Source organism: Taudactylus pleione, unplaced genomic scaffold (genome assembly GCF_031769625.1).
Source record: "Taudactylus pleione unplaced genomic scaffold, aTauple2 ptg000021l, whole genome shotgun sequence".
Taxonomy (NCBI): Eukaryota; Metazoa; Chordata; class Amphibia; order Anura; family Myobatrachidae; genus Taudactylus; species Taudactylus pleione.
In genome coordinates, this window is record NW_028284423.1 from 14730690 (window position 1) to 14755769 (window position 25080).

Genomic DNA, 25080 nt, shown 5'->3' on the forward strand with positions numbered 1-25080 from the left:
TTGTAATTCATGGCCAGCCAGTCCAGTCCTGCATTGTATGGCTATAAATTTGAAATAGGTTTTATCTGATGTAATGAAATAATTTTTGAAGTGTATTGATATAAACTATCTCACAGGGACCTATTCAGTTCTATTATGAAAACATTTTGAAACATGTGAATTAATAAAAAATATAAGGCACTGATAGATTATAACAAAACCAATGTTATTATGTGTTCATGAGTTTCAGCCATTACGTAGCTGATGATATGAAATGTTTTTCAAAGACCATTGCATAATCTAATTCATAAGTGTTGAATTATGTAAAAGTTCTGACTCAGATAGAAACCTTGACATGATGTTTAAAGTTACTTTTTATTGTATGACATTCTTTATATACTTTAATTATGTTATATACAATGGACACACAATATTATATTATTTGTTTGAATATGAATAAAATGTAAATTGTTTATACTTTAAAATACATTTTATGACATTCATAAACCCATAAAAAGTGGTAGTAAAGAATACTAAATGCTGTGACTTGTTTTGCTCAAGTATTAGCTTCTAATATTATATGTAATGATAGATAATATTTAGGAGGGGTATAAAATAAAATATTGTGCCTACAGTACATATTACAATTGTATGCAAAGCAGAGTAAACAAATTGTACCCATGTTTATATAAACATTTGCATCTCACTACATATGTTTTTTTCCCACCCATGTCAATTATTATTTTATGAATGTCCTGCTAAACTAAGGAGAATAGTATATCCATAAAGAAACATCAAGTTTACAAAATAAGACTGTGAAATGAGTGACTTCGGTAAGTGACCTAGAGTACATAGCATGCTGTGCCACTCTGAGTAATAGTCAGTAATAGTAAAATTAGTATTGTCCTGGTCAAAGATTTATCTGAGTAGATTCCCAACCTCCAAACTTACACTAATGGAAGAAAATCCGTGGATGATGTAAGGAAAATTAGTATGTATTCTGTTCAAAGAGTTTGACAGTATCTCAGTTGTCCATTTCACATTTGTTGTAAAAAAATAGTGCCAAGAAAGTAAGTCCGGTGTTGAGGTTAAAGTTAAATACAAGTACCAGTTACACTTTATAGACCGTTAATACAAAAATGTAATTTTCATAGCTTATACAAAATGTGAAGACACCATGCACTCTTCTTATCTGACATTTCTATTGCAGCTTTCATAAAATTGTACACTGCAACTGAGCATTTTCTACCACATTCATCACACACATCAAAGGATGAACCCATGTCTCAAAAGTTTAAATTGTGCTAAAAATCAAAGATCATAGATCTTCAGTCTAGCAGTCCCATTAGTTGACATCCACTAATCATTTTTACCTAGAGACTGAAGTCCAAGCATGTTGCTAAATCAACAAATAGATTAATAGATAAGTATAATTATAGCGTCTTGGGAGAACTAAACTTTAAACCTAAAACAGTTTGTTTTCACTTTTTGAATTAATTTTTCTACACAAAAACATATAACATACATCAGAAAAATTATGAAAACATGTCAAGGATAATGCATGTCAACAGTTGTGATACAAAGCTTGGGTAATGTACCTGGGCATGACAAAAATAAAAGTCAAAACATCGTGCATGTTGAATAAGAAATAAGAATCATACAAGGGGGACTCTGCACAGGATAAATAATTACTGGGTTAGGGCATATATGGAAACCAACTTGGAGTACTTCTCATAAAGTGGTGCTCCCCAGGAGTAATGTATCATAGATTGCAAGATTGCAAAGATGCTGACTATCTCATATAGCAAGATAGTGGCACTTGTGGGGGCACTTTTTGGTGTTTACAAATGTGAATGAATTAAAACATAACTTTTATTATTCTCTACACCTAAAAGGAAGAAAAAATTATACACAGAACTCAAAGACTTACATGCTAGGTGACACTTGCTACAAAAAATGAATAAATATTACAAAAATAATATAAAATTCCTCCCAATTAAATCTTATTGGGAGAGAGATGTGGTGAATTTTTTGTATGCTTGTACCAATTTTTTTCTGTGAACGTATCAAGGATATATTCCTGTCTTTATATATTACAAGTCATATCTGAATACATTGGCATCATGAACATTTGAATTGTATAAAATAGATTAATATCTACCTATTCTCAATCTTCATATAGTAATGGAAGCTTAGGACACAATATAGTTCTGAATCTTTACTATGCACACACTCAGAATAATAACACCTCCAATGTAAATGGTATTGTAATCCCAATCAATATTATAACCACAGCATAAGTAGATTTATTCCATGTAAAGGTGTAATAGTGAAAGGTACCTTCCAGCTGGGTCACAAGCAATTATTGAAATACATATGAATGAAATCCTTCAGTGGTACATTTGCATGCCGTTTGGAATATCAATAGACTAATATGTGGTAATTAGATATTCAGCTATTCACATTTGTTCATATATCAATTATATCAACCATAGGATCACATATAAATGTAGGTAATATCCATGTGTAACATAAAGCATAGAATTACCATATAAATGCAATTCAACACATTTAAACAGTTCATTGAAGTAGGCAAAACCACCAGTTGTAAAGGATACCTAAGAGATAGTTACAGCAACATTGATTTAGTGCAGCAGCTGATGTTCTGCAATGTGACTAGCATTAGATTGCAAAATGAGAGTGTAGCACAAAAGTATGTAAAATGCAAAAAAAAGTAAATGAATGCTTCTGCTTCAGCACGTGAAGAAGGCGGACGCACTTTTGTTCATAACATTGCAGCACTGTTGGTACAAGTTCTTGCATTGTGAGAGAGCAACAAGGGGGGAGAGAGGTTCCTTAATTAGAGGTGGAGTGTGTCCCGGTGCAGATTCCTCCTATGCTTCCAGATGCCGGCTCCCTGCTGAGAAAGCTGATAGGTGAAACGCGCATCCAGGAAGGTGGGAGGCTCAGCAGCACACAGCTGATCTACAGTCGGCATCTCTCAGACCTTGCAAAATCAACCACATAGATGTACATAATCAAAGGACTTTGTATGACATTTGCATAAACTTGCAGATGACTGACTGCCATTAGACTCTGCTGCATTTGCTTCTGCGTGTGACTCAGAATCAGGGTCTTAGTGTTTTAATAGTTCTCTCTAGATTTTTCTTTGAATGTATCCATGCCCTTTAAATTTGATGCAAGAGCAAATTATTGAGTATTTGTTTTGTATTTAGGAGATAATGTAAATTGGCAGATTAAAAAAGAGGCATTAACTCAGGTTTATTGAAATTAATTTTGTAGCCCACAAAGGTTCTAGAAGCATTATTAGTATCAAAAATTTCTGGATTTGAAATATCTGTATGTAATACATTGAGGATTTGCTACAATGAACAGCATTTCATCTGCAAGAGATGTGTTTTTTTCCTCACAAATTTCCTCACAATTGCCAACCCATAAGCTACAATAATGTTGGACTTGGCTATGATGAAAAGTAGAGGGGAGAGCGGATAATCTTTCCTTGTACCTTGTGCAAAAACAAAAGGAGATAATTGCTATTTATGTTTGCATAAGGGCATGAGGCGTTATAAAGGATTTGGAGAATCTGGATATAATAACAGGAGGAAAGATCAGCACAAAGGAATCAGAAAATGATAATACTCCCTATGGAGTCTAACTCACTTTGTAGTCTCTCTCTAGCCAGTGGGCAGCTAGGCCACTTACCATTCTGTCTCTCTAGTTGCTGAACTCACAAGAAATGGTCATTTTCTTTATATAGCTGTGGTCCCCACCTTAACAGTTCACTATAAAAAGTATCTCTCTCCACGAAAAGGATGTTTTCCTATCTTCACATGATCAGACAGAGCAACTTAACTTGCTGCTTGCAGGTCACACACTGTCCCCACAAAAAAAACTATAGTTCAGCTCCTCAGTGAAAAATAGACCTCTCCTCTAGGGCTTCTAAATCATACTTGCATACTTTCCTGGAATTTCTGTGTGACTCCTGATGATAGATTCTCTGCACCATATCCCCACCCCTATTCCCTGCATCTACCTGGACTTTCTCCCTCTGGGAACAGAGAAAAGTTGCCAAGTATTCCTTACATTCCTCAAAGGACCAAGCTCTACTCAGAAAAGGGCAGGGTGGTGGTCTCTTCTGAGCTTGCATGGTTCCAATATACTTTATGTGCAGTTAAGTCCTGTTAGGGTTTTTTTTACACATGTGCTTGACCCAATGTGGGTCAAAAAGACTACAGCTGCATTGATGGACCCTTAACCAAATCTTCCATGCTGTTTTCTGCCCTTAACTGAAAGACTTTCTTTTAGGCTAATGTCTTTAGAAATTCTGCATTGTACATGTATTTAGCCAAGCCTACTAAGGTACACAGATTTTAGTTCTTATGGAGAATAGGAAGAATGAAAGTTGATTTTATCCAAAACAACAAGACCAGAGAGATTTCCCACATATGTATTGAACATGGGGACAACTACTGAACATTGTATGAATCTTTTCAGGTTTGCTTACATAATTTACTAAATTTTGAAATTACAATAACAGAACTTTAAAAATACAAAACAGAATAAAACTGAAAACTATGGTTTCATATACTGTACCTGATATGTTACTATTTACATTATTGTATTAACCTTGAACTATCTAATAGTCTTGTCATGTCTCTATTTATTTATTAAAATAACAGTGTCAACAGAAAGTTTAATAATTCAAAGTAAAATTAAAAAAGTTTTCAAAGTTTATGTAAGTAGCTCTTGAAATTACAATATTAATTAAATGGCCATAAGGCTTGTACAAATCTAATACAATTTATTAACATTAATGCACAGTATGTGTCACATATTTCATTGCTGTGTATTTATGGCAAATAGGTTGGAAAATCCCTAAGTAAACTCTACACTAGTCAAATGTTTGTGCTTGCTGTCATATAGAGGTGAGTTTGGCACTAAAATCTTTCTGTGCCCAATCAATATAGTACCATTACATATTATTGTAATTTTGCTGTTAAACTTGCTAATCATGTGCATTTTTCTAAAACTAAAAAAATTTATGTCATTCATAAATGCCATAGTGTAGCGAATAGCCCCAGAATAATCACCAGAAATTATATTTCTTGATCTATATGTGATAAAACAGCTGCATTGGATGCCCTGTAATTGACATATGTTTGGTCACAGAGGGTCTGATGGGTACACTGCTGTTTATGACTTGTGATTACTTTGAAGCCAGCCACACCAGGAAGAGATGGTGATAACAATTTAGGACCATTCGTGTGATTTGAGGAATGTTTACACAATTGTGTCTTATCTCCTATACAGATAGTTATGGGTTCCTTAGACCAGTTGAGTAAAATAGTGGCCTGTGTTATTTGAAGAGAAGAATGTGTGTAAAGGTGCCCATCCACTTAAAGCAGGGGTGCGGAACCTTTTTTCTGCCCAGGGCCATTTTGATATGTATAACATTATTCACAGGCCTGGTGCAGGCCACGCACCCTCATGGGGACAATTGCCGGTGATTACAGCAATGCCTGGAGCATCCTCAGGATGCTCTGGGGAGCTGAAAGGGCAGCGATGTGACTGTCTGAAGCGTCCTAAGGATGCGCCAGGAGGCACTGCTGCATAGATTCTGGCTGCAGGGTGACATTCTAGGTACCCTGCTATCCAGATGAAGCTAGCAGAAAAGACCTCAGAGGGCCAGACCAGATGATTCCGGGGGCCTTATACGGCCCCCGGGCCTGTGGTTCCCCATCCCTGACTTAAAGACATGAAAATGACTGCACGATTACGTGCAGTAGTTTGTCAGTCTGTGATGTGCCTACACTGAACGAGCAGTTGTTCAGGGTAGGCACATCAATCATCTGCAAACATGCTGAACCTGACGTTATCGTCAGGTTGTCCAGCATGTTTGCCTGAAGATAGATGTCTAAATGACCATTGGGAGCACGCATCGCTGGTCATTATAGACATTTTTGCAAATGATTTGCAAACGATTTGCAAATGATTTATGAATGATTGAACGTTAACGATATTGTTATCGTTCAATTGCTCAACTTAATCGTCTAGTGGATGGGCACCTTAATCACAGAATTTATTAATAGCTGGTACTAGAGTTATTCAGAAAGGTGGGGGCTAGGAGGGCCCATGCAAAGCATAAGAGTGCAGCTTGTTAATTCATTGGGGGGCAGGCGAAAGTGCTGTGAATGCGCCAGGACCTTCTTCTGGGTGAAACCCCCACCCAGCAGCAGTGCTAATAACTTTGTTGTAAGTTATCTTAGAAACTCTGTATTTATTTATTTTTATTTTTTTAGAAAACATTTACATATATAATCTGTGTGTCATTTTATTAAAATTTTTGTAAATAAGCATTGAAAACATTTTTTGGATTAAACACAGTTAATCTAGCATACTTCTCCATGATTCTTACTGAATTTGCAAGCCTGTGAGACAGATGCTACATAAGATGTATTATTGATACCTTGTAAGGGTGCAATTCACAACAATTTCTGCACCAGGTGGGTTAACACTATGACGAGCAAAAACACAAATACTTGAAGATCATAAATGGTTCACTAGACCCATGCTACATACCTGTGTATAACTGAAGGTGATTTATTAATAATTTGGTCGGAGATTGCAAGACTCCAGAGTTAAGTTTGCATGGTGGCAGAAGAATGTGTATTTTGATAAGTGACCGACGTTCACCGGTGTCACGACCAGCTGATCCAGATTGCTGAATCTGTGAGTCAGCCTGGGATCATGACATGTAGAATTATCATGTGATTTCATGGTTATTTGGTAATTTACCATGGTACTTATTTGTAAGCAGAGGATATTTACAGTATCTAATGGTGCAGAAAGGTTGTTTGCTCATCAATTAGTTCACAGTTTACTTTCATTCTAAACAGAATGCCTTTTGTTTTCCCAAAATATTGTCATGATACTTTTCCTAAGGTTGACATCACTACTCTACATATGCTGTTGGTGGATTCCTATAATACCCAACTGTCAGCCACTCCTCACATCTTGGCACACCATTGGCAAATGCACCGTCTTCTGCAGCATAATGTGGACAGGTCAGTGTCTCTTATAAGATCTTTATTCTGGTGATCTGACTATATTTCAAACCAGAGGCGTCACTTACCTTTGTGACACCCGGTGCGGCAAGGATTAATTGCTGTGCGCGCCGTAGGTGCATGTCCAAAAGGGGTATGGCTTTACTGAAAGGGGGCATGGCCAGACACCGTGAAGCCACGCCCCGTATGTGTGCCGATATTGGGGGCGTTACCTCCTCCTGTTCTCTGCACACAGTGGGCTTCCCCAGCACTCCTGCAGCTGCTGGGGAAGCCTACAATCTCTCCCTTCCTGTCTCCATGTCACGGTGACACCATCCGACAGGGTGACACCAAAATAGCAGAGCAGCTCTGCTATTTTGGTGTCACCCCCTCGGATGGTATCACCCAGTGTGGCCCGCACCCCGGTAGTGACGCCAGTGTTTCAAACCCACCTTGCAGATTAGTAAGAACAATTTTACGTTCTGATGTGGGAAACCACTTTGGCTTCATCCAAAATACGAGTGCAATAAGTCAGTGAGCTTGTATACACTTTAAAATTTAAAATTAATTGGGCATATAGCCTAGAATATTCAACAATAAGGGATGCCACCATGCTTGCAATGAGAAGCACATGAAGAGCATGCAGTCAGAATAACTCAGTTACAGTATCCACAGTAGGTTGACATTGATAATGTTGACATGATAAAGATGTTGACATCATTAATACTAACACCTGCAAAATGTCAACATTGACAGAATGTCAACATAAGAAATGTAGACATTGTTATAATGTTGACATTTCCATTAGTGTTAGGGTGAGCAATAGGGTTAAGGTTAGCATTAGGGTTAGAGTTAGTGTTTGAGATATAATCAACCATGCCAACTGTCTCATGTCAATATAATGAATGCCAGCACTATGAACATCAACAAAGTATACCACACCCAACTGAATAAGATATAAAATAATAAGGAATGATATCTCCCTTAATAATGACTGTAAAAAACTTACCTGCTGCTGTGCTCTCTGTCTTTTCTTTATGATGCCAAACCACAAGCTTCTTGCAGCAATTACAATCACATTACACTTGTGATTTAGCAGATGAATGTCAAAGAAGTCTGTAAGTCATAGTACGTACAGCGGTTTGTGGCTTATAATTGCTTCTGGTGCCTCCTTGTTTTAACAAGTATGCTAAATAGCCACGTAGGTGGAATTCATGTGACTATTATCCCGAAGCCAAATATGGTAATAAGCAGATATGCTCACATAAAATAATGATGCTAAACTTGTCCTTGAACGTTGTTGTATAATTTAAATGATGTCTAGGAATCTCTTAGTGGAACTTTATATTTGTTGCTGATGAATGCTAAACAGGGTACACAAACCCTGCAAAACTATGATGGTTTAATGCATAGGACTTAAACAATTGCTTCTGATTAGGTTCTATCATAAATGAGGAATTTCATTGAAAAGACTGATGTAAACAGAATGGCTTTAAGCAATCCACTTTTAATGTTTGAAGTTAGAGCAGACTAAATAAGGGCGCATTTTATGCTTAGCACATTAGAGCTAATATAAAGGAAAAATAACTTGGAATTAAAGCTTATGTTTAATAGAGTAGCATTTTTCTTTAGCTAGTTGGTTACAACAATTAGCAAAAAAGCTTAAAGATGCTGTATTGTTTTATATTGCTATAAATATGACTCCCAACTCTTTATTGTTTCCTCAAGGTCACAGAAAAATGAGGCTGTGTTTTACAGGAACACACATTTTAGAGGAAATAAAATCAGAACATAAATGACTAAGTCAATTTAAACATCTATTAAAAACAAATGGATCTAATATAATTTTTTTTTTTACTACTAACTAGACCATTATTGGATTTTTTTTTTCTAAATCCACCTAATATTGTGTTACAGGAATTGCGAAAGCTTTTTAAATGAAAATGTGTTTGTAATATGTATATTAGGTAAACAGTTACACTTGTGGACTATACTTTCTAAATATTAATGTAATATTGGTACATTATTATTATTATTATTATTATTATTATTATTATACATTAGTGCTACCAATACCACAGAACTCCATATAGAAAATGTGTCATTCACATCAGTCCCTGCCCCATTGGAGTTTAAAATCTAAAGTGCCTTAATGCAAAAATACACATAGTAAGGTATATTTTTAGGCAGCAGTCAATTTACCTACCAGTACATTTCTTTGGAGTGTAGCAGGAAACCAGTGTAATTCCATGCAAATACAGGGAGAACATATAAACTTCACACAAAATAGGTGCTGGACAGAAATCAAACTAATGATCCAGCGGTGTAAGGCAGCAATGCTAACCACTGTGCCACAATTTCATCATCATAGCCATGGCCAACATCATTTTGATATATTCTGCTCTTAGGATTTGATTTATAGATTGTGCTAATTGAAATAATAATTATCATAATACTGTAAATATTATTTTTTGAATGACAATTACTAAGATCATGTTGCAGTTTTTTAGTGCATAATGCATTCTGTGGTACACTTAATGATTTTACTTAAACATTCAAGTATTGCCAGCTTCTGAAACTGACAGAGGGAATCATGAAGTGATTGGACAATCATGATTTGTCCTTTTGGATTATATGTAGCACAATGATGAGAGATGGAATAGAAGAAAGTCTCTACACCTGCCCCCAGCTACTGTATTCATTAAACTAAAGAAGGAAATGGTGACTGTGTCATTCACTGACCAATCATTACTCACTTTCTTTTGTCAGTTGGGGATAATAACAGTAGTGAGGTGAGGTGTGCCTCAGAATGGCAATAGATTCCCATTCTACCTTCTAGGTCTATAGCCATTACTGAGACCTAGGCAGAAACATGCCTGGTCCCAGTAATGCTAAAATGGCACTCATTAAAGTTTTTACCCAAACTAGCATAATGGTGTCTTTTAGATCATCTGAAGCTATTTTGATTCAGTAAAACAGCAATATTTAGGGCTTGTTTAATAATTACTGCATTTCAATCTCAATAATTATAATTTCTTATAGCCACATCATTGCAATAAGAAATTATGTATGGGGGACATTTATCAATATTTTGATGCATGGATCAGAATTCAATGTGATATATACTGTAACTTCAGGGTTCGGACCCAGAGGAACTACTGCACTTTGTCAATTAAGGTTTTATTCTGTCCCCATAGAAATCTATGCGGACTGCATTTGCAAATGTAAAGAAGAGGACTGGAGCGTATACAGTATATCTGATATCTGCTGCATAACTAGAGATGTGCAGTTTTGTTCTCCAGAAATCCGAATCCACCCGAATTTGTTTGTGATCTCCTTAAGAGATCTGGATAAATCAGAGTCGTGGTTCTAATCTTTTGCGGTTTGAAATTTGAATTTTAAATCTGAATTTTGGGTTTTGGATTGCATACATGATTTTAGTTGTTTCAAAAACGTTTAATTTTTTTTATTTTATTTTTTTTAATCCAGCCCCAAAACCAAAACACTTCAGGGTGGTTTTGCAAAACCAAAACCCAAACACGAAAATGAATCCAGATCCAAACTCAAAACCAAACACGGGGGTCAGCGCACATCTCTATGCATAATTCCCTTGTTACAGTAAATACTCCTAAAGTACAAAAATGCATCAATCCTTTGAAAATTACAATTTTCAGAGGATTGACACACTTTTGGGCTTAATATATAGGCCCCTAGTTAGAAACTGCTAATCCAATCAATATACCTGCATTTTAAAAATGTATTTCCTATATTTGTTTCCATTTTTTTTTCTTCTATCACAGTTTGTCTCATGATGGAAGGAAAAAAGTTTACTGCACTCCAATATTGTTGTAGAGATACAAGGAGAACACAAATCAAGTAAGTATTCAAAATGTAATTATATAAATAAGAACACACACAGTAGCAATGTAATTGAGCATAAATGAATAGATATAATAGTACACTTCACTGGTTAATGAAATTATGTAAGAATAACCATAGAAAGATAAACAATTCTATAAAACATGAATTCACAGAACGGGTACAACAGAAGGAGTTGATCAGGCTCCAATAGTGTGTCCCCGATAGCAGCTGTGAAAAAACAATTCCAATTAAAACCAATAGATATACTTGAGAGCCAGTACTAGATAGGAGTAAAAACCAGGTATTAGCATAGAAAACCTGATATAGATTTATACACTCCCTATAAGTATGTGGACCTCGATGCTAATGGCCCCTCACTAGTGGGCCAGGGGATATATCCAAATCACATATAGTGTAATCAGCTGTACGTGTAGCTGATATTTCAGTCTGATATTCTGTGATGAGGTAAAAAATGCTGATCCTTCGTGGTGTATTGTATAACACAAAGTATAGTCTTGTACAAAAACAATAATAGTATCAAAGCCGGTAGTGTACCTGTAAAAATGAAACAGCACAGTCACTAAGCATCAGAAAAAATTAAATAAATAAACCATAGTCGGCTCAGTATGGTGAACTAACAATTGACAACCAACAACAGTATATCAGAGTAGAATTCCTCTCTAATCAGTGTTATACACCATCTGAAGAACAAATGTGACAGAGTGCTGTCTAACAATTGGGCTGGTGTCTCCTCTTGTTGGAAAGGGCTGCTGGCCGAGACCCCAGTGAACAATAGCTTTATGTGGACTCCCGTCTCAATTGGGCCAGCAATGGATGGAATTAACAGCGTGATTGTAATCTAGCAGTATACGCTATTACCTTCAGTCTCCTATGTCAGAGCAGATGGAGGAAGCCGCTGGTGGAGGTGGCGACTGACAGCAAGGAAAAACCTCCGTCCGTTGGAGCCAGCAGGGGCACTGACAGCGGAGTCGCCAGCCGGCGGTGAAGATGTAAACTCCTGTGTGTCAGGACCAGTGTGCGAGCTGTTGATGGTGTAAATTCAGTGGCCGCATACAGTGGGTAACAACGCCAGCCCACGGACTTGAGTATACAAAAAAAATCCAACTGGCTAGTGATGATCAGCAGCAAAGGTCTTCAAATATAAGGAGAGACTCCAGTATCTTAGTGTAGAGAGCAGCAACGCTAATGAATACATCATTTCACCAGATATTTATCACATTTATGTTTTTATATTTAATTATTATTTATTATTTATGAGTTTTTATATTTAATTATTATTTATCATTTATTATATTTAATTCTTGTTTTTTGCTGTTTGGTTTGTTCACCTTTGGTGAAAGAGATAATTGTTTATATGGACGCTTATTTATCTACCTATTAATCCATCAATTATTTATTATTTATTATTTTTTATTTATCTTATGTTGTCCTCCTTTTGATAGTTAGTTTATTTATTTATTTTTTCTTTTATGTAGATGACATCAGAATAGTCCATCTCATATTCTGATATATGGTGTTCTTAGCTGGCAATATAATTGCTATATATATATATATACAATATTTATTCATTTATTCATTGATTATATTTATATATGTACATAGAATTTTTATATTATATGAAAAATATATTTTATTATTTATCCACATCACTCTGTCATGTTTTTTGTTGGGACGCTGGGTTTATAACCATGACACAGTTGTATGTGTGCGTTCTTATACACCTGCAATTATCATTATAGTTATCATGTGTGTGTGGATGCATTGCATGTATGTGTGTATTTTATAGCTTATGTATTGATAATATTTGTTTATTTACTGTAATTAATATAGATGTGAGTTACGTAGCATTGGGGAATATATTTGGGCTACAGTGCTAAAGACATTTATTTTTGTCCTCGTCTACATTCAAAAACCAGTATAATATATATCTTTGTTGGAATAAACTGTTAAGGGTTAAAATCAATTACCCTATTATCCAATGATTTTCACCTGGATACTATATATATGTTTGACTGAGCATATGAGAGCATTTCAGCTTGAAAAAGGATACAGGAGTATCCGAAACGCGTTGCTGCTCTCTACACTAAGATACTGGAGTCTCTCCTTATATTTGAAGACCTTTGCTGCTGATCATCACTAGCCGGTTGGATTTTTTTGTATACTCAAGTCCGTGGGCTGGCGTTGTTACCCACCGTATGTGGCCACTGAACTTACACCATCAACAGCTCGCACACTGGTCCTGACACACGGGAGTTTACATCTTCACCGCCGGCTGGCGACTCCACTGTCAGTGCCCCTGCTGGCTCCAACGGACGGAGGTTTTTCCTTGCTGTCAGTCGCCACCTTCACCAGCGGCTTCCTCCATCTGCTCTGACATAGGAGACGGAAGATAATAGCGTATACTGCTAGATTACAATCACGCTGTTAATTCCTTCCATTGCTGGCCCAATTGAGACGGGAGTCCACATAAAGCTATTGTCCACCGGGGTCTCGGCCAGCAGCCCTTTCCAACAAGAGGAGACACCAGCCCAATTGTTAGACAACACTCTGTCACATTTGTTCTTCAGATGGTGTATAAAACTGATTAGAGAGGAATTCTACTCTGATATACTGTTGTTGGATGTCAGTTGTTAGTTCACCATACTGAGCCGACTAAGGTTTATTTATTTAATTTTTTCTGATGCTTAGTGACTGTGCTGTTTCATTTTTACAGGTACACTACCGGCTTTGATACTATTATTGTTTTTGTACAAGACTATACTTTGTTTTATACAATACACCACGAAGGATCAGCGTTTTTTACCTCATCACAGAATATCAGACTGAAATATCAGCTACACGTACAGCTGATTACACTATATGTGATTTGGATATATCTCCTGGCCCACTAGTGAGGGGCCATTAGCATCGAGGTCCACATACTTATAGGGAGAGTATAAATCTATATCAGGTTTTCTATGCTAATACCTGGTTTTTACTCCTATCTAGTACAGGCTCTCAAGTATATCTATTGGTTTTAATTGGAATTGTTTTTTCACAGCTGCTATCGGGGACACTCTATTGGAGCCTGATCAACTCCTTCTGTTGTACCCGTTCTGTGAATTCATGTTTTATAGAATTGTTTATCTTTCTATGGTTATTCTTACATAATTTCATTAACCAGTGAAGTGTACTATTATATCTATTCATTTATGCTCAATTACATTGCTACTGTGTGTGTTCTTTTTTATATAATTACATTTTGAATACTTACTTGATTTGTGTTCTCCTTGTGTCCCTACAACAATATTGGAGCGCAGTAAACTTTTTTCCTTTATCTCCTTTAGCGATGTTGGCAATTACCTCCATATTTGCTGCTGCACCGATATTTGAATTTTTGTGTCTCTGATTGGTTGGCGCTTAGGTACATTTGTGTGTGTTGTCTCATGATGGCACCACTTTTGCCCACTGTTCTCATCAATGAATATGTCACATCAAGACTCAAGCAAAGAGTTAAATTATACTTTATATCTGTAACTGCAACAATCATCTAATCACTTTTGTGTACCTAGCATGCCTTTCTTTAGCTGACATTCGACCAAAGTCATTTCTCATCAGGATGTCACAAAACTAGAAAAATTCACATTAATAGTTGGCCCAAGAAATTCCAGGTATTAAACTCATACTTGTGTAAATCAACTAGCCTAGTAATGGTGTACAGATTTTCCTTAGTACTTATAAAATGAAAGTAAAAAAAGTTAATCCATGCTCCTCATACCTTCAAACATTTTAAAGAAATATATGTTGCACTATTTGACATTGCTTGGAATTTTAAATTTTTTTAACAATAAACTAGCAGCACTTCTGTTCTTTTACCTGTTGTAATATACTTTTCTAGTTATCAATTTAAGTTTATTTAGCACAGTATACACACACTTTAAGAGAGAACTATGGCAGCTCTTATATAAATAAGGCATAGGGGCCAAATGGTATACAATCAGGAAGCCGGCTGCAGAATCCATGCAGCTGGCTCCCTGACTGCTTTATCCTGCCATGGGATAAATGACCTGCATCTGTATCTAGACGCAGCTCATTTCCCCCGATGCTGGGAGACATTCCCGATCGAACAGATGCCGGGCACCGCGAGCGGACAGCCGTGGGGGGGAGGGTTAGGTTTAGGGCTCCCGGGAGGGACTTAGGGTTAGGCACCACCCCGAGACACTTAGGGTTAGGCAGCAGGGAAGGGGGGGGTTAGGGTTAGGCACTTAGAGGGGAGATTAGGGTTAGGCACAGGGGGGAGGTTAGGGTTAGGCACCCCTAAGGAGGGTTAGGGTTAGGGGGGTTAGGTTAGATTAGACAATACTTACCTTACCACGATTGGGATTTCCAGCGCTGTCGGGCTTCCGCTGCTGGGCTCTGCTGTTTTGTCGGGCTGCCGCTGCCGGGATTCTAACTCCTGGCCATGCAGCAGCTGGGATATCATACTGATTCTGGCCAAATAAATTCTGCAGTGTGTGTCACTGAGCATTGCTGTGATGCGTGGCTGTGCACATACTGTAACTGCCATATACAGTACTTTTAACACGTTTGCCTGTGCCTATCTACTGGGTGCGAGGAAAAACTTGCTATGTGGCTGGTCATGTGGTGTTGTCCCAAAACTGCTAAATAGTAAAAGCCTCTTAGATTAAAGAGTTAATAATAAAGAAATCCATTCATAACTTACATATGAGTAACACGAATAGATACCTCATATAAAAGTTTTTAAAAGAGTTTTTTATTAAGGTAGTCTGTGAGATATTGCAGGATATTAGTTTGATGATGGTCACTTAGCAAAATAACAAACAACAATATAATTATTGCTACAGTACCATAATGACAAACTAATTATTTACTTAAATCACTAGGTTGGCTTGTTATGCAAAGATCTGGGTAGTTGCTCAATTAAAATAAAAGCTTGGCGGAAGAGGTGACAATAGCTCCATTCTCTTTTGTTGTTCAGAACTATCAGTTCAAGAAGCTACCAAAGCTAATATTTGGATTTCGCTAATCACTGATTTTGAATGGCAGTTTAAGTCCTTTCTTTTGATCTTTGCAGCGCGCCAAACTTTGGAAGCGTTGTTAATCCGTCAACAGCTAATAACAGCTTATTTCAGAGACACATGAAACACTTGTTTGCTAAACAATTTGATAAATCTTTAGCACAAACTCCTATAAGCAATTTCTTTTCATCTAAGGCAGAAATTTAATTAGAAATGGAAGCCTTGAAATGATAACAGTGCACATTAAAATAAAATTACAGCTTTTTAGATTTGATTGTGGTCAAATGGCACGCAATATAGTACTAATAGACTAAATGCAGAACATTACATCTTATGCTCTATTGATGTCTGCTATTGATTTCTTTTGAACATATGTAACTCATAAACAAAACCACATACTGCACCTTTTGCATGCTAGAAGCACTGTATTGTCACTTTGCAGACATTTAAAGGTTTACCCGCATAGTCATTTATACATCTAAGGGAAATTTAACCTCATAGACTAGTGTTTCTTAACTCCTGCCCTCATGCACTTCTGGACAATTAATGTTTTGAGGATTTCTGTCTAAGGAAACAGGTAGGAAAATTACTGACCCAGACAATTTGTCAACTGTGCATACTGTACGTAAGTAACAAAATCCTGCTGGGCATACATTAAGACTTTAGCTAAGAAACACTGCCATAAGCAATAGCTTCCAATGAGCCAAAACTCACCCATGCATACAAAATAGACCACTACCTGCAAAAGTGCTCATGCAATGCAGAGCACAACTGGAGGAAAGCTTACTCCTAAACAGAATTTCTTCATGATATATTAATCTTTACATCTTGCAACACTACACTATCACCTGCAAAGCAAACATTCTTCATTTCTCTAATATCCACCCAGTCCACCCTACCTGCACACCCATAGCCTTCTTCCTTCATACTCCCAGCTAAGATATGTCCTCATGCCAAATCCTGCAAACTCTACCCAGATGCTGCACATCCTACTCACCTTTTCCTACACTCCCCAACAATTCAACTCATTATCTCCCAAAGTCTCTGCATTCATCTCATAATCTCATGCTAAAACATTCCCATTCAAACCTATTCCCTTCCAACTTTTCCACTCCCTTTCCCAAATGTGTGCCAAACTCCAGTTCACCTTTTCAATCTGTCTTTCCCCACTGGCACATTTTCATCCTGCTTTACATACAGTATGTTCTAATCTCACCAATCTTACCTAAAACATCTCTTAACCCAGCCTCTCACTCCAACTATCTCCCTAATTCTCTACTTTTTGCCTCTAAACTACTTGAATGCAATAACAAAAGTGATGATTGATCTACTTACAGAAAAGTCTAAAGACTTCAAACTCCATATTCACCCACTTTGACCTCTCTGCTGTTTTCGACACCCCTCTTTTGCACACCCTTCCTTACCCTGCATGACACAATGATTTCCTGATTCACATCCTATCTCTTAAACTGTTCCTTTAGTATCTCTATCTACGACACTTCCTTTTACTCTCACTATTTTTGGATTACCTCAAGGCCCTTTGTTCAAACCACTCATTGGCCGCCAGCACCATCTTTACTCTGATGACACTTAAATCTACCTCTCCTCCACTGACCTAATCTATTCTCTATAAATCAGATAACCAAACATCACTTTTCTATCTCCACATGGATTTCCCAACTTTACCTAATGCTCAATAAGTTCAACATAGAGCTTTTGTTCTCCCTCCTCCCAGAGTCACCACCTCCCCTCAAATCATACATTCTTTACACATATTTTACTCTAAAGTCAATGGACTACAGTTCTGTATGTCCATTGGCTTGTTTCCTAAACATAATGGTATCATATTATAAAGACATTTGCCTTACAGATTAAAGTATTCAATAAATGTACTTGATTTGTGCCTTTTACAATGAAGGGACACATTTATATCTTTTATATCTTAGTATTTACAGCATTGAGGACAGTATCCATTAATAAATCTCTGTATCTTAAAAGATATATTAATATAGTTAAACAAGAATTGCGTATTTAAAATGAAATCACCATAAGTTTTAACAATGAATTCTAGATATATATTAAAGGATGGATTGTTGCATGGGACAATCTGTAAACCTGACACTTTTAACTTCTCCCTCTGTGAAAAAAAATTAGTTCAGTTTAACATCAGTTAAAAATTCAGTTTAACATCTTCAGCATTTTACACACTCACTGACTACTGCTTTGGAGAAGTTTTGATCTGTGATCATAATGGCTGGCTTGAGAATTACCAAAGCCAATTTCTCAATTTCATTCGCCTGAAAGACTACCTGTGAAACAGAGAGTAATTTCAAATAATTAGAGTAGGACATCCGCAGATGCTCAGCAAGTTATGACTTCTTGCACTGGATGGTTTAACAATTTGGAAATGGTACATAGCATTGAATTGCATATAATGGGTACCGTTAGCAGAGTTATGAGTCTTTATTTTAGTAAGGCAAAGTAATTGATAGGAGCTGCAAAGGCAAAGCTAATTTGTGTTGTGTAGATGAAATTTTTGCATGCAGTAGAAGCCAGCTGTATAATGTTTACAAGTTTATCCATATCTACTGTATATGTGTGCGTATAGCAAAATACCTCTCACATTTCATCATTATTTTTGTGCATATTTATGCATTTAGAATACTGCAGATGAAGCATAATATGTGTATTACTGTATATAAGCATATGATTAAATAACAAACAATGTTGTGATAGGGATTAATTTAAAAAATAAGTATTAAAATCACTGGTGCCTATTTAAGCAATCAAAATTAATTCATAGTTTTTTTGTGTGCTATGTATTATAGGTTATATAACTTAAGGTTAAAAATGAGCAGAACAAAGACTGTCTTATGTTCACATTGTCCGAGTTGTTACTTAAGCAGTTCAAATGTGTTTTGTTTCCTAGCAGGGAAATCCCACGCATTATAATGCAGATAGAGCAGCAACCAAACTACATACATTCAGTTGAAACACAGAGAGTGCTGTATGTTCTGCGCCAGGCCTCATACATACACAGACTGGTCATGGGCTAGCTAAGAAGATGTTTCTCAAAAGAGAGATGCTCAGGGGAAGCAGCTGACTTGGAGGGTGACGACCTCATAGCAGCCACACAACCCTGCATCCCCTGTAGATCTGACACTGATAAGCCACCCAGAGGTTTTATTATTTCATGATAAAGCATAAAACCTTTAATATATAAACTACTTCACAAATAACCACAGTGACACAGTGATTGGCAAAAAAAAGGTCTCAGCTTTATCCATTTCATTAAATTAAATTACATTGGGCAGGGTAACAAGACAGCAATGCAAAAGTGTTGTTTATTCAGCTCAGAGGTGGTGACCTAGGTGTTTGAACATATGTGGATTTGAAGCTTGCTATTGTATAGACCTCTATCTCATTTTGGATGGTTGGTCTTTCTCTTCAATCCACTGATCTTGTATAGTGCTTAGTAGTGCATACTATTCATTTTAGTGCTTTGGATAAAGCTAGAATGAAGGTTAATGATGCATTGTCTAAATATTTATTTGTGCATGAGGGCATTGTGCTTAACACCCGTTGATCCAGTATCGGTATCAATGTCTCTATGGGCAAGATGAAGTACATTTAACATAGGTGGAAAGTTTGTTTCGCAGTATAGGTCAGGTAGTTTAGGTTGGTGAATGGTAGTGGTGCATTGGTTGTGTATCCAGAGCTTTGTTGTGGTGCGAAAGTACAGATTATCATCAGCCCAGGTGCATTAGGCTTGTTGGGCACACTCACCTTCATGGAGATTGTTTGGGAAGTATTTACCACCCTCACAGGTGCAGCAAATCCACCTTTCCAGGTGGAATAGTTATGGAGGAAGGTTGAATGTGAAACCCTAATTTTGGTTTTAAGAGGACTGGTAGGGCTGACACCACCCTCAAGCAATTATTTTTGTTGAGTTGGAAATGTTGGCCTGCACTGAGTGGGAGTCGTCCTTTTCATACCACCAAAAAGATTTTAGTTTATTATTAATAAATAGCTGACCTTTTTAAGCTCACAATTCTTGCCTACATGTCTTTATTTTATAATAAATAAGTTTATTTAGAAAGAAACACACAAGACACACCTCATCCATTAGTAGGTTTATCTGTCACTGCATTTTATAATTTAGACATAAAGAAGGTGCATATACTATTGCAACAGGATTATTGACTTAATCCAAAATCCTTCTATGGGCTATCTAACACAGAAATTGACCCATGACCCATGAAAATATTATATGTAAGGTTATAGGAAGTTTTGGTGTTTTAAGGTGTATGGCAGGGGTCTGTCCAATTTATTGTATTCAATATTCATATCCCCTCATCCTTATTGTACTTTGTTAGTAAAAATGCCAATCAGATCATTAGAATGTTCATAGCAGTAGGTGTCTATATAGTTAAAGTGCATGAGGTATAATTGGAGATAGAAAACCAGCCCGTACCTTAAGCAGCAATTTGCCAAACTTCTTTGCAAACTGCCACTTATTTAAAAAAACAAACACATGGTTCACACAGGTGAGATAGCTCAAATGGCATGCTTTTCTTCTTACTACTTGTTTTGATGTAATCCTAAGTGAAGATGATTAATTCATATGGGAAATTAGAAAATGTAAAAACCTTAATAGCTGGGCAGCAAATCAGGGGCTTATTTCTTAGCCAATCACAGATACAGTAATATAAACCACTCCTGATTGGATGCCCAGCTAATAAATAAATTGGATCATCGGAGATTAACTTACATTGTGTACAGGTGCTCTTCAGGAGCAGACCGTTCTGTCCATAGACTTTATTTTTTTAGCAGTCTGCTCTGTCCACATGTTTTATTTTTATTTTGCATATGTATTAATCATCTTTTCAGTCTTGTTACCACTCTCTCTAGAAAACCAGCTGAGAAGGCTGGGCTCTTATTTAAGCGTTTACCATGCAGTTTGGCCTAATCAGCAGATTCATTTTTCAGCCTTCAAATGGCAGGATAATCTTAAAGTCACAATCTATGTGTTTGCAAGCTGCATAGCAAACCACACTTTAGTAAATTTATACCGTAACTGATCATGTCAGAGTCAGTGTGATTATGTTATTTAGTAGAGTACTATATGTGATAGGGGAAGTGTCATTATGTCAGGAGGGCCAGTGAGGCAAGCAAGAAGCCACAGACTGTGAGTGGAAAGAGCAGATTCTCCATAAAAGGTTGTGGTATGAAAAATAGTGAAAAGGTCAACATTTAGAAGGTCAGTTGGTTCTGAATAGTGACAGTTAATTCAATAGGTGGACATGGTAATTAGGTTGACCATCATTCTGTAGACATATATTTAGGTCAACATAGTTAAATGGTTGACACATTGAAAAGGGCGACATTTACCATGTCGACAATAACATTTCAACACTTTTTTTTATTTTTGCCTTTACCTAATCCTAAAAAAATCATTAAAAAACTTATGTTGAGATCTTGGTGTCAACATGTTAAATGTCCGCCCTGTCTAACCTATATACATGTCTACAGAATGATGGACAACCTAATGACCATGTCTACCTTCTGATGTTGACAGTCTGAATGTCGTCCTTTTTTTATTGCCAACCAATTGAACCGAATTCTTCCAAAAACGCAAACTACGCTACTGATGTCAGCCTCCTATTTATTAATGCAAGAAGATGGTGTTGTTAGAAATGATGCTTGTTATGCTAAGTGTTTGAGCCACCTAAAGACCTCAGTGTGTTTATTGTGTCTGCCGTTCCATAGTTTCAGTGATAAAGTTTCAGATGTCTACTGAGAGATTTACACTGTAAAAGCTGTACAATGAACTTCAACAACATGCAGTGATCCATATAGACACAGTGATACAGAGAATGTAAGAAGTTAGAGCAAAGAGGTTCGTGCCACAAAGAGTTCAGCATCTATGCCAGCACAGCTTGCAATGTTGCTTTGTTATACTGTAGCAAGACTGATCTGGTTTGAATATTCCCAGAAACCACAGAACAATTTCAGATGCGATGCACCCTTTGGTTTCTATGTGATTGCTGGAGCATAATAACTATATATGCTGACTTTTCATACCGTAAGGGTAAATCATGAAATGCCAAGGAAGTAAGGTAGTATGTTATGAAGCTACCGCTTAGAAACCCTTGCTAGTAATGGTTCAGCTGTTAGAATGTTAAGGGCATAGGGCACTGCAAGAGCTTAAATGTTAGATTTATTTTCCTCTTGCCAATGTCTTACTGGGTGTGCTTTAAAAATTCTCCTTCAAAATACTTTTAAAGATGCATAGTTAAATAGAAATCTTCTTGATATTCTCATAAAGGAGACAAATGAATGTTGAAAACTGGCAGTGGAACAAGCTGTGGTGCGAATATTACGTTTTTGTGTGAAGACTGAAGAGTTCATAAAAGAAGCATCAAGCATGAATTACTGAAATGACCAGAGAGTGGATCCTCTTACTAACAACCTACAGTCTTTGTAACTTTGGATTGTCGTAGAGAAACAAAAAATGTACACATGAAATTCCATGTAAGTCTTTGTTATCGCATAACCTGTATTGCCACTGAAGGAAGAATAGTTGCTTTTAGATTGAAATTGTCTGTAAGTGGTAAATCTGTATTGGTCAGGAAGCTTGTATAAATATAAGGTAGAGCTAAAGGTTAACAGCTCAGTTACTGAAATAGTATCTTGAATATTACACACAGTTACCATGAAATAATCATATGTACAGTACTACAATGTGACTATATGGCCAGTAAACATTTTTGCTAGAAAAATACATGCACTGAAAGTTTATAAAGCATATGCATACATACTAGTACTGTAGCAGAGTACTAGCCATCCATGATAGCAGTTACTATACTAACTATAGGCACTGTACATGTAAATATAAACAAGTAGCAGAGTTAATACATGCTGTATAATTAATCTGCAAACATTATGTACAGTGTGTAGAAATTACAAATATTTCTAAAGTAATCAAAACTGTACCCTAGTTTCCATTACAGCCCTAAATGAGCACCTTGTTTGCTGCTCTCTGTACCCGTGACAACAAAGGTGATAAATCCCTGTGGATATTAATTGAGGTATACTTAAAAATTGCACTGCTGGATCCAACCTTAAGACTGGTGGCACCACTGGGTGACCATGGGGACTACAGTAGTGTTTACTTACAAAGATAATTGACCGGTAGAACTGAAAATTTAATTGGTTTGCTCCCCCCGTTTTGATGTGGGACATTAATATATCCCCTTAAAACTGATTTCTGTTTGTAGAACACCAGCCTGACACCCCTCAAAAGATGCTCTGACATGGGGCTTCCCTACGGTACCCCCCGTTTTGGCTTGCTGAAGGTATTTGATGTTTTTAAACGGGTTCAATAGCTGCTAAATAGCCGCAAGCACCTGCAATCAAAAAAACACTTGAGTCATACTTGGGGACCCCCCCAGAGTCAAGTTCGCTAGTTTTTAACTGTGTACCCCAACTTTTTTTTTTCACCCCCTTTTTCAAAGTCATTTTTTGGGGTGTCCCCAATACATTTTTATTTCAACATTGACTTTTCCAGGTTTTTAGTCTCTAACCCCCAAAATATTGGCAAATCAATGGAACAAGCACATTTTGTAACAATGTTTATTTTGACAATGTTATCTTTTTGTATCTTAAAGTGTTACTGTATCATACCAACACACATAGCAGTAAAATATTAACACAGGGGTGGTCATTTTTATCAATGAGCTATTGATAGTGCAGTGTACAGTAGGTCCTATCTTTTATAAGATTTGGAAAACACTGATGACAACATTTTCTTTTCTTTTTATCTATTCTTTAACTATTTGTGTATTTTTATTGTTATTTTATTAGAGTACATGTAGGAGAGTGTTAATTTCCTCCATTTTAGGTTTATTTTATTTTTGCATCTTTGTTGTAAAATGAAAATTGAATAGTTAATATTTATAGTGAAGTTTACTGAAAACTAATCTCCAGCACTTCCTTATGCTTCTGTTCCTATTTGTATTGACTGGCAGGGTAAATATTTCATCCGGTTTCTGATACAGATGGATATACATTTATTTTTGTAATAAAAAGGTATTTTTTTTGTTTGTTTTTTTATATTAGATGTTTAAAAAGCTGATACAATACTCCCCTATTGCATTACAATATGATCTTCCTGTATTAATGAACTGTACTTGGCTACTTGGCAAGGAAAAATCTTTTAGTTTATCAATTCTCAGGCTTGATAATAGATGCAGGAACTTTGATACCATCAATTAAAAATTTTCTTTCTGTGACTTGTATTCTTTTACAAAAGAATAGTAATTGTGTACTTATTATGTATATATATATATATATATATATATATATATATATAATTCCAACTCTCAAAGAAAGTATTGATACTCTGACTGCTTTTCATATAATCGTTGTGTTTCATTATTTTTCTCTACATTTGTGAAGAGCAGAACTAATTTTGTAGATGACATGTCCTTGTGTGTACCTGCCCAAGCCTTGTTCTCCATTTGCACAGCTGTTGAATTAAAAGAAAACCCATTTAGGGCTATACTTGCCTAGAAATAAAACAATTATATTGACTGAAAAATCCATGATAAAATAGCTTGCATCTCATGTAAGTCGTCTAATTAATTTTACACACACGCAGGATCTAGCCCTAGCAAGCAGGCTTGATATAAAATCAATCGCATCATGTTTAAATAACACTGCAAAAAATCTGTACAGTCTATTATGAACTCTTTGAAAACAGGCGACTTTAGAAGGCAAGAATTTAATTTCACTTTTCATTAATATCTTTTTTTTTGACAACCTTTTAAGTAACTTGCCAAATAACATTACCATTGGCAATTTGGAAATGCCACTGACTAAATATAGCAAATCTCCAGCCATGTAGGTTCATTATACTCTAGCCGTATACAGCACTTTTTGTGTCATAGAGGATTGTGGGAATTCTTTCAGCATGCAGGGAATTGTAACAAGGATTTTCTGAACATTGAGAATCAGAATCAATTAACAAAATGGGTTTACCGTCATTAAAAGAAAAAAGGCCTTTTCTGTGCTAATGTGAAAATGACTCTGTGCCTACAAAATAAGAAGTTAGGAATTAAAAACAGAGATTGTGA

General features: G+C 36.4%; 1 protein-coding gene across 1 annotated transcript in view; it reads left to right on the forward strand.

The window, feature by feature from the left end:
* GALNTL6 (polypeptide N-acetylgalactosaminyltransferase like 6) overlaps positions 1 to 25080 on the forward strand; it is a 1410303-nt gene that overhangs the window by 544907 nt on the left and 840316 nt on the right. The window lies entirely within an intron of this gene.